The following is a 12,090-nucleotide window of genomic DNA, read 5'->3' as shown; positions in this document are numbered from 1 at the left end:
CATTTTGAAATATTATTTGTAAAGCATTTACAAACCATCAATGTGGTTGGTCATCATTCGCATTACCAATAGCAGTCAAAAGAGAGGATTCTTGTATAAATTATAAAATGATGATTAATTATAAGTATTAAAATGATAAATATTCAGTTTATGGAAAAAAACTTACATTTGTCGAATAAAGAGCATAATATAAAAATTGAATTCTTCATTGAACCCTTCTATGATTAAATTTGTTAGTGTTTAACATATTAATTAGGGTATTTATCCATTGATTTCTAATCCCATCTGTGACACTCAAAATTAAACTATTCATGTACTCATTTTTATATTGCAATGCCATTTCAATGAGACACCTGGTTGGTATAACTCCCCATTGAAAATGAGAAGACATGATGTAGATAAATAAAATTGCAAAGTAAAGAGTGGGTGAGTAAGAAAAAGAAAATAAACATGAAAATATTAAATTATTAAAATATTAAAAAGGAAATATATTATCCAATATTCAAAACTAATATAATTTAATTTTTTTCATTAGAATTCATAAAAAACAAATCCATACAACATCTATAAAAAATTCAAAACACACTGAAAATTGAATCATGCACAAGTTAAAATAAAAATTAAATGAAATTCATCCATCTTAATAAAAAGAAATAAGGAGAGCAAAATATGATTTTACATAATAAAGTTTTATTTTTGACCCGGAATAATAATTATGATGATGTGTGTTTTAGCATGTGAATCAAAATACACAAATTTCACTTAGTCGCATGCCTATGAATATAATTCTTTTGTTAATGATTTGAGAAACTTTCTTTCTTTTTTAAATCACAAAGAAGAAGAAAACTTGGTTAAACATATAAAAAAGAAATAATAATTAAGTATAAATATATAAAAGACTAAATTTTTATACTGGTAAAATAAATTTATTATGAAAATAATTAGACACACATTAAACAGAAATATCAAGATAAGCAAGCAAAAAAAATTTAAAATAAAATTATATCGTAAATATGAAAATAAATAAGATGAAGTTTGGCTAAATTTGTCGGGTGATGTCGCAGAGAGAATGAAGTCTGGTTTTTGGCTGTGAAGATTTAAGAACGTGGCGAGGTTTTATAATGGCACACGCGTCCGCGCGCGAACATAGCTAGCTAGGGTACTTTCATGCATGGACATAAATTATTTCCACCACTGCCTCTGTCACATGCTGTGGTACTGTTTTTGCAGCCTTATTTCTTAACTTAGCGTCTTGTCCTCTATCACGCTCAACCCCGCACGAGTCCTCTGGCCCCTCATTAACCTCTCACCCTTTTAAATAAATATTTATTCTTTTGAACGTTCCCTACTTGCTTTTTTTTATAGAATATGAGTACCTACACATTGAAGTAACCAGGCACAAGTGGAGAGAGGCATAGAGACCCTGTAAGTAACAATTCAATAGATATTTAACCTTATATATATTTAAGCTATTTGCACTCAACAAATTAATATAAATGAATTTAAAAAATAAAAGTATTAATAATAAAAATTTATTATAACTTAAACAATTGAGTATGACATAACATTTACTAAAGGACTCATTTAAGATTACTCTATTAAATTAAGGACAAAATGGAAAGAAAGTCTTTAATATGTATGATAGAGGGTTTTTTTTAAGGATACTTTCTTAACCTATATATAAGGTGTTACTTGTAACAATATTTAAAGTTTTTTCATTTTTATCTCTTAAAATTTTGATGAGTGATCCCATTCATTGCAACTGAAAATTTATATTCTTTTTAAAATAAATTTTTTATCACCTTTTGAACAAGTTAACAATATAATATTTTTATAAGATATGTGAAAATATTTAAAACATCCTGTAATAAAAAATATGAAAAATGATAATAAAATTTTTCTGAAATATATAAATGATAAGTTGGTCTGTCAAAATGTCATAATTTCCCTAAAATTTTTAGGGATTTTTCTATCATTAATGAATCTATATAAATTAATAAAGTGCCCTTGTTTAAAATAAGTAATTCACAACTTTTTTTTTTAAATTCACAACAATGCAACAGCAAATCACAACACATGTTAAATTACTTATTTATTGTCGCAATATTGAAAGTTGTGAATTATTTATTTTCAATAAGGGTAATTTAATAATTTATATAAATTTATTAATGACAGAAAAGTTTCTAAAAATTTTAAGAGAATTTTAGTATTTTAAAAGATTAAATTATCATTTATATATTTTAGAGAAATTTTATTATCATTTTTCTTAAAAAATATTTTATAATAGGAATAGGAAGAAACATTCATTGAAAGGAGTAATAAGAATAGATAAAAAAGTGTAGAAACGGTTGCATGAGTGGAGATAAGCACTAGTTACTAGTGCAATTATTTGCTAGCATGCATCTATGGGGATATATAGCCATGTTTTTGTTTGAAAAAGAACCCAAAAAGGGGAAGTGCTGACCTCACACTAATATCCTTCCAAAGATATTGTAGATGATGATAGATTTTATTTTTCACAGTAATTAGCAAGCATGTGCAAGTCATTTGTACTGGGAGGACCTTAAGCATGCTCATTTGCGAGCTAGGCTTTGCTTTAGTTTAGACATTTTATTTTATATTTTTATCAACAATAATCTCTAATTATAAAGATAAAGAAAGATGGGAGAGATTAGATTGTTTATTTTTTAAAAAAATTATATATATTTATTCTAAATATATTAGAAATATTAATTTATAAAGTTTATACAAAAAATATATATTTGCATTTTAGCTTGTCACATCAACATTAAGACAATACATTATCGAGTAGTCATTTCATAGTTTTATTTCCAAGTATTGTAGGTAATATTAGGTTTAGAAGTTACTGTACCACCTATTATTCAATAAGAAAAGGAGAAGTAAAAAACCATTCACATCGGTAATAAAAAAATTGAACAGAAACTGAATACGAACTGATGTTTAGGAACTGAATATAAAATTTGTTGTAAGTTGGTTGGAGCTAGCTGTTTCTTTTTTTCATTGTGATGAGTGACAATAGCCTATTTGATGTTTTGGAATTTTGTGCCAACACGAAATTAATAGACATGGACGAACAAATAAGATGAAACTACTACTCTGCCCATCTGATTGCAACTGTATTCTTTTGATGGCATGTCTCCTCTAGCCAAAAGCTTGCAACTGTATAAATTGTTCAATTTTAACCACATTTTTTAGTTCTTTTACCTTTCTTGATTGCTTAGTGAGGTTGCTTTTATGGTTTTTGCCAAAATTTAGCATGATTAATGTGCATATCTAAATATAAATGGTCCAAAAGTTAACCTAAATGATAGGTATATCAAAACGCATCATCTAAATATCATTCTTGTCTCATCCTCTATCTTAGGACCAACTCTTGTATTCCCTCCTCTTCAGGCACCCACCTCCTTCACTTTCCCTCCATTTTTTCTATTTTTATTATTTAATATTTAAAAATGATTTAAAATTTTTTATATAAATTTAAATTAATTGAAACTTAAAAATGAAAATATATTTATTTTTTTGGGAAAAATATAATAGATTTATGAATAAGAATAATAAAAATGTCAAGGGCATACATTTATTGTGTAAGACTTAATGATCCTATTAAAATAGTGAGAACACACTATTCTGTTTTTTAACATATGTACATGCGTGGGTGAATACGTATTGATCAGCACATTCTAATATTTACTAGATGATGCATTAGTCAAATTATATGTCTTCATGGGAAAGTGTGTGGCAGGGCTTGAAATGAAAGGACAGAGGTAGGGGAAAAATTACTACATTTTCATTTATACAGGTTATGGAAAAATGAATGTGTACCATGATGAAATGAAAAGAAAATAAAATATAGAAATAACTTTTTATATTAAATTTGATAGATTATTTAATCTATGTGGATAGTTTTTAGAAATAAAAATTAGGAAATAGATTGTGATGAAAGATGAGTATAGAAAAGAATTAAGTCATGAAAATTTTAATTTTAATTATATATCATTGTCCTTTTCTAAAATTTTAATATCCTTAATTGTAAATAATATTTTTAAAATCCTGTATGTGTCATTCTTTTTAATAGAATTAAAAAAAAAGGTGTGACGATCAGCCGCTTGCAAAGCCTCATAGTATGTAAATATGGGTCAATCAACTCGATTGAACTGATATACTATTAAACAAAATTTTAACTAATTTAATAAATACTTTATTTATAACCAATTTAATTAGGATTCAATAATAATTTTAACCAGTATTATCTTTTAAAATAATAATTTAATTAATTTAATAACAAATTTCATGTTAGGAAAAATATGAGTCACCATTTTCAAACTCATAATTGAGGTCTATTTCATGAGCAACAAGGACATGCTCTATTTCCATATCTTCCTCCATCAGGATGAGTCCACAGTGGTTGCAAAGCTTCGAATCAATCCCCTAATGGATGAAAGAAGACAATGTGCAGTCCGAGGCCGGCACTTACACCATAGCGATATGGGTTCTAAGGGGTTTTAAATGGTTTTATTAAATTTTAGATTCAACCTACGTTTTATTATATTAAACACCGCAAGAAATACAATTTAAACAAGGCAAAGCACAAATAGTTGGAAGCGAGAAAGAGCTTAAAGGTAATGCGACTTTGTATCCTACTGGTCCAACTTACTTTAAAATCTTAAAAGGTCCCATAGATTTTGGAGTCAGTTTCTTAGCCTTAATAGCTCTTCCAACACTAGTTATCGAAAAGATTTTTAAAAATACATGGTTGCCTACTTCAAATTCAAACGGTCTCCTCCTCTTATTCACATAACTCTTCTGCCTACTTTGAGTTGTGAGTACTTTTTGCTTGATTAAAGTAATCTTTCGAGCAGTCTCATCAACAATGTCCGGCCCCAAAACAATTCTCTCCTCAATTCTGTCCAATAAAAGGGTGATCTATATTTCTTCCATACAAAGCTTCATAAGGTTCCATTTGGATGCTAGAGTAAAAACTATTATTATAAGCAAATTCAACTAATGACAATTGACTATCCCAATTACCTTTAAGCTCCATGGCAAAGGCCTTCAACATATTTTCAAGAGTTTGAATAGTTTGCTCTATCTGCCTATCAGTTTAGGGGTAGTAAGCGGTGTTAAAACTCAAACGAGTAACCATGGCTTCCTATAATGACCTCCAAAAGTGCAATGTGAACCCTATATCACGGTCGGATACAATATTAGTCGGCACTCTATGCAATCTCACTACTTCCCTTACATTGATTTCGATTAATTTCTCAAGAGGATAGGTGGTATTGGTAGCTAAAAAGTAGGCCGATTTGGTGAGTCGATCCACGATTACCCATATAGTATCATGACTAGAAGATGTTCTAGGCAATCCTGTAATGAAGTCTACAAAAATATTGTCTAATTTCTACTTTGGGATATGAAGAGACTATAGCATTCTAATTTCTTTAAAGTAACAGCGTTGGAGGCACAACCCGGCTAGTTAAGGATAGGAGTGCATCACCGGCAGAAGGGACGAGCTGATCGGTGCACACCAGAGGTAGACCGATCGACCTAGCCCAAGGTCCAACTACGAGCTTTTTAACTGCAACAACTTAAATATACACTATTGGAGCTGGAATTACCACGGGTGCTGGCACCAGACTTGCCCTCTAATGGATCCTCGTTAAGGGATTTAGATTGTACTCATTCGAATTACCAGAGTCGATGAGCCTGGTATTGTTATTTATTGTCACTACCTCCCCGTGTCAGGATTGGGTAATTTGTGCGCCTCCTGCCTTCCTTGGATGTGGTAACCATTTCTCAGGCTCCCTCTCCAGAATCGAACCCTAATTCTCTATCACCCGTCACCACCATGGTAGGCCACTATCCTACCATCGAAAGTTGATAGGGTACAAATTTGAATGATGCATCGCCGGCACCGGGGCCGTGCGATCCGTCGAGTTATCATGAATCATCTCAGTAACGGGCAGAGCCCGCATCAGCCTTTTATCCAATAAATGCATCCCTTCCATGAGTCGGGGTTTGTTGCATGTATTAGCTCTATAATTACTATGGTTATCTGAGTAGTAGGTACCATCAAACAAACTATAATTGATTTAATGAGCCATTCGCAGTTTCACAGTCTGAATTAGTTCATACTTACACATGCATGGCTTAATCTTTGAGACAAGCATATGACTACTTGCAGGATCAACCAGTTAGCGAACCTTCGTGACATCGTGCGCTGCTCGTGCACTGGCCCGCCGGGAACGATGCAAGCACGACGGTCTTCTAGGAGGTCAAGCCTTCTTCCAGGACAAGCGAGGGCACCCGCCCCACGTCCGTGCAGAGCACCGTGTCTGAGAGCATAGCATATGACCTCAAGGGCCCGATCCACCATCGACGGCTCGAGGGAGCATGAGGAATGCTATCTAGTCCTCCGACGGCCCTTTCGGGGGTAACGATAGAAAACACCAGCCCCTAGCGCAACCTCGGACACCATCGCACATGGAAATCCATCCCCACACAGGCTTATCAAGCAACACGAGGGGTAGGCCCTGTGCAACATATCATAGTCGGGAAGACGCACCATCTGATTGCTCGCCAGCATGTGAGCAGATTATCTGAGCTCGATGGGTAATGGGGCCACCAGCCATGCATCAAGCGAGGGTGAGAAACCCCATCACGCTCAAAGCTACTAAGCAGACAGAGGAAGATGCCAAGGCACGCATCTCCGGACTCGCTCAGGACGGGAGAAACCCAAGCATGCAAGTTCCACGAAGTGCCTCCCGATAAAGAATCCCATCACGACTTGCCTCATACCAAGCAATCGGAGGAGGCCCATAAAATGCCAACCCTCATGCCTATCCGCATGTGTATAACGGAAATCAAATATGAGAAAAGCCCATCATTTCCTCACCAACTGGGGCATGCCCATTCTTCGCTCTTTCTTACCAACCAATCCTGGGCAATTGCCTACATAGCAAGCTTGTTCACCAGCGCAATCGGGGAATCTTGCACTGGAAGACGTGTGGAAGGAGGGGGTGGTGGTTTGCCAAGCCCCCTTCGGAAAGGGGGGAGGGCAAACCAAATCTTTTCCAAAACGGTTTTTGCGGCCCCTCAACAACAACTGACGAACCCCTGAAAGAAAACCAACCATCAATAAAATGGTTCATCGAAAGAAGCCAAGGGACCGTGCGCGCGCCCTCCAAATGACCGACCAACGAACCCTCTAACACACACACCCCCCGCCGAGTGTCACGTTTGATTTTAAGGGTTCACCGGAAAAGTCGCCGAAAGGCTATCGATCGCGTAAGTCTGGGGTCCAATCAATACATGGGGGACCCATGCTGCCAAGTCTGGGCCCTATCTGGCTGGGGAGGGGGGTTGGAGCTCCCCCCTAAAGAGCAATATGGGCTTTTTCCACTTTGGCAGGAACAGACATACTTTTTGGTCAAACAACAATGCCCCTTTTGAGGGACCTAGAGACCTCCGATTTGCGTGATTTTTTACAGGCTTCTTAGGCATGATATGAGGATGAAATGTGCCAAGTTTCATAATTTTTGGACACTCACAGAATATTTTAGGATTTTTTGATTTCTTCAAAGAGTGTGGCCTCCACGGGCAGTATCTCCGACAGTCGAACCCCCAAATATGTCAAAGGGGATGAGTTTGAGTTAATAAAATTGAGAAATCACAAATGTAACTAGTAGATTTCATTTTGGTACGGGTAGGACTCTTTTTGCACTGTCAGGACTTGCCCGTGGCAGGTCTAGACGTGCCAGAACTTGCTCTGGACATGCCAGGACTTGCTCGGACGTGCCTGGATGTGTCAGGACGTGCCTGGACTTGCCTCGGACATGCCAGGACTTGCCTGTGGCAGGTCGGGACGTATCGGATATGCCGGGACGTGCCTTGGACGTGCTAGGACTTGCCCGGACGTGCCCGGACTTGCCCGTGGCAGGCTAGATGTACTAGGACTTGCCCGTGGCAGGTGTGGACGTGCCGGGACGTGCCCGGACTTGCCTTGGACGTGCCAGGACTTACCCATGGTAGGTCTAGACATCCTGGGACGTGCCTGAACTTGCCCTGGATGTGCCAGGACTTGCCCGTGGCAGGTCTGAACATACCAAGACTTGCTCGAGCAGGCTAGGACGTGTCAAGACTTGCTTGTGGGCCCGGGCTTGGCTGTGGCAGGGCTGGACGATCCAGGACGTGCCTAGACTTGCCCGTGACAGGTGCGAACATGCCATCACTTGCCTTGGACATGCTAGGGGCCTGTCATGACGTGCCGGACCTTGCACCTCCTTCCCTGGACCATGCCAACATTTGCCACATGCTTGCTTAAGGTTTTGCTCGAGCTTTTCCCGTACCTTGCCAAAAATTACGATGAACTTGCTAACACAGGCCACGAGCTTTGCCCGAATCTTGCCAACACTTGCCCGAGGTTTGGCCCGAGCTCTCTAGGAGCTTCCAACCTTTGCCCGTAACTTGCCAACATTGGCCACGGGCTTTGCCCAGACCTTGCCAAACACTTGCTTGGAGTTATTCTCGAGCTTTCTTGGACCTTCCACCCCATGCCCATACCATGCCAACATTGGCCACAGGCTTTGCCCGAACCTTGCCAATGCTTGCCCGCGGTTGAGCCCGAGCTTTCCATGACCTTACAACTCTTACCCGAACCTTGCCACATACTCGTCCGGACATGCCTGAACTTGCCCGGACCATGCCAACACTGGTTGCGGGCGTTGCTCGGGGCTTGCCAACAGTTACGATGACCTTCCCAACACAGGCCATGAGCTTTGCTCAGACCTTGCCAATAGTTGCTCGGGGCTGAGCTCGAGCTTCCCCAGACCTTCTAACTCTTTCCTAGACCTTTGCCACACGCTCGACCAGACCATGCCAACACTGGCTGCGGGCTTTGCCCGGGGCTTGCCAACAGTTGCGACGACCTTCCTAACACAAGCCATAGGCTTTACCCAGACCTTGCCAATGGTTGCTCGGGGCTTTGCCTGAGATCCCCAAACCTTCCACCCTTGCCAGAGGCTGAGCCCGAGCTTCCCCAGACCTTTTACCCCATGCCCGTACCTCACCAACACTAGCCACGGGCTTTGCTTGGACCTTGACAACGCTTGCCCAGGGCTAAGCCCGAGCTTTCCTAGACCTTCCAACTCTTGCCTGGACCATAATACACGCTCGCCTGGACCATGCCAACATTTGCCACATGCTTGCCAAGGGTTTTGCCCAAGCTTGCCCAGACCTTCATTATATATTTAAATACACATTGCGCAACGCGCTAAAGTGCTTAAGCGCTGAGCGCTGAGTGCGCATGTGTGGTTCTTGAGGGTCCATAAAAAAGTAGGGTGGGACCTCCTGGGGCTGGGTGCCCCCCTAAGGAGCAATATGGGCTTTTTCCACTCTAGCACGAACAGACATACTTTTTGCTCAAGTGACAATGCCCTTTTTGAGGGACCTAAAGACCTTCGATTCGCATGATTTTTTACAAGCTTCTTAGGCATGATATGAGAATGAACTCTGCTAAGTTTCATAATTTTTGGACACCCACAAAATTTTTGCTCGCTGTTACTAAGGGAATCCTTGTTAGTTTCTTTTCCTCCGCTTATTGATATGCTTAAGCTCAGTGGGTAGCCCCGCTTGACCTGGGGTCACATTTAGGGACATCGATCTAGCGGCCCAACTCAGGGGACGGCGTGCGCACATGTGGGCTCGATTGGCATCTCATCTACCTTCGACCGTGGTGGCCGTCACTGAGGGGCGACTTTCAGCCTGTCGGGAGCCGAGGCTCTCAGGAGGCTACCTTCCGCCTCACATGGTTTCGGGCGATGGTGACATTGCATGATGCCCAGGCAGACGTGCCCTCGACCTAATGGCTTCGGGTGCAACTTGCGTTCAAAGACTCAGTGGTTCACGGGATTCTGCAATTCATACCAAGTATTGTATTTTGCTACATTCTTCATCGATACGAGAGCCGAGATATCTGTTGCTGAGAGTCATTTTTAGATACAAGCAGCAAAAGGTGCGGTGCTGGCTTCAAGGGCTCTGCTTTCAGGCTGCCAGTGCCACGCTGCTTCTCTACGTTTCCTTAGCGCGTCGGGCGTCGAGGTTGGTTGTTGTGTCGGGGGCTTGGGCCTACACAAAGCGGGGCCGTATCCCCGGCTCGTGCGGGGATGCTCGCCCTGCGTGGGGGCTTTCTGACTGATTCTCAAGTTAATCTTTCATGGGGCATCGACAATGATCCTTCCACAGGTTCACCTACGGAAACCTTGTTACGACTTCTCCAAATCAAAGTCATAGGCACTTGAAAGAGTATAAGGTATTGGATTGACCTATTATGAGAAAGTTTCATGGTATAAGTCATAAACTTATCTCATATGTATCACTAAGCCCTTTGACCTGAGATCATCATGGATTCCTACATGATGACCACTGAACTTTGACTTAGTCAAAAGTCACCTTTGACCGGGTGATCATAAAGACTATGATTGAGTTTAATGATATTCATGTAGATGAATATGAGTGGTCAAGATGGAATTTATCCCTTACATCAAGTGAGAGATATTACTAGGCCTCTCGATGAGTAAGACTAAGAAAATATATGGCCATACTACAATGGAAAGGGTTTTTCATTACTACAATCAGTCCACTCAAAGATCGAGAAAGTAATGGTTATCTAAACTTGTTAAACAATAGCAAATAAAGAATTTAACATATGAAATTGTGATTTACTGTTACATTATTGCGAATATAAGAAGGAAAATTGTGAATATTTAAACAAAACTTGTGAATCATTTATTTTTAACAAGGGCAATTTGATAATTTATATAAATTCGTTAATGAAAAAAAAATCCCTAGGGACTTCAGGCAAATTATGGCATTTTGAGAAACCAAATTATGATTTATATATTTTAAAGGGATTTTATTATCATTTTCCCTATTTTTTTATGAAATGATAATGAATAATAAATTTTAAAACAAAACAAATTGTTTATATTGTGCTGAAGAAAGAAAGAAACTGTAAAACAAAACATGTCTTAAAATTTTAATTTTCATAGGTGTAATAATAAATTATTGTATATATTTTAGCGTACCTGATAACAAATTCTAAAGTAAAAAAAGTTGTTTATATTTTTCAAAATAGGTTTTTGTTTATTTCTATCCTCTAAAAACTGAGAAAACTTTCTATGTCATGAAAAAATAGAAAAGTTAATCGAAATCACTATAAAATTAAATATAGTTATTCTTCATTGTATTATTTTAAGAATTAATTAAAAATTTAACATCCTCTCTTCTCCTTGCATTTTTCTTGAACAAAGCGGATTAACATTCCTGTGCATCACACGGTGACAAAAATTATAAATGTTTTTTAATATGCACTTTTGATTACCCCATGTTGTAGTCAGTTATCACTGTCTTTATGATATCATTACTAAATTACAAACGTTTGTCAATAAAAAAACCAGATTAACCTATGCTGCAGTACCTGCGGGTATGATTCAACATATCAATATCAACATCTTTCATTACTAAAATTGAAGTAGGAGATTATAAATGATAAATAAATTAAATCTGAAGTGAGATAATCATAGTTTTTTTAATATACTAGTAATATTAATATTAATATTAATAGTAAATAATTAAATAATAAGGTGGCTAAATATGACATTTAAATAATTACTAGATTTTGCACTTCATGCGATGCACAAGGATATTAAAACATTATTTAGTTTAAAAGAATCATTATGGAATGTTAAAAAAGGGGAGAAAATTGTAATGAACTCATTTTAAAATATAAAAATTTAATAAATAGATAATATAAAGAGAAAGACTAAGAATAATCAATTAAAAAATTATTTAGGACTGTTTATTTTAGATTATTTTATAAAAAATCATTTAATTTTTTGATAAAAATATATTTTTTGAGTCTTTATAATATTTGTTTAAACTTTTTAAAATAATCAGAATCTCAAAAAACATATTCATAACTATTTTAAGAAGCTATTTAATGTTAGTTAAAAATAATAATTAACCTACTAAGATATAATTCAATTAAAAATATCTTTTTTTAGCATAAGTAGT

General features: G+C 37.4%; 1 non-coding gene across 1 annotated transcript; it reads right to left on the bottom strand.

Moving 5' to 3' along the window:
* Window positions 1-9,850: 9,850 nt before the first annotated feature.
* On the bottom strand, window positions 9,851-10,006 carry LOC129316942 (5.8S ribosomal RNA). The gene has a single exon (XR_008594868.1). It is a non-coding gene; the product is annotated as a 5.8S ribosomal RNA (ribosomal RNA).
* Between the last annotated feature and the right edge of the window lie 2,084 nt (window positions 10,007-12,090).

Source organism: Prosopis cineraria, unplaced genomic scaffold (genome assembly GCF_029017545.1).
Source record: "Prosopis cineraria cultivar Desert tree isolate PC_DT_omini unplaced genomic scaffold, ASM2901754v1 PC7, whole genome shotgun sequence".
Classification (NCBI taxonomy): Eukaryota; Viridiplantae; Streptophyta; class Magnoliopsida; order Fabales; family Fabaceae; genus Prosopis; species Prosopis cineraria.
Note: the sequence above shows the minus strand (reverse complement) of the source record. Positions and strands in the feature narration are given on the sequence as shown.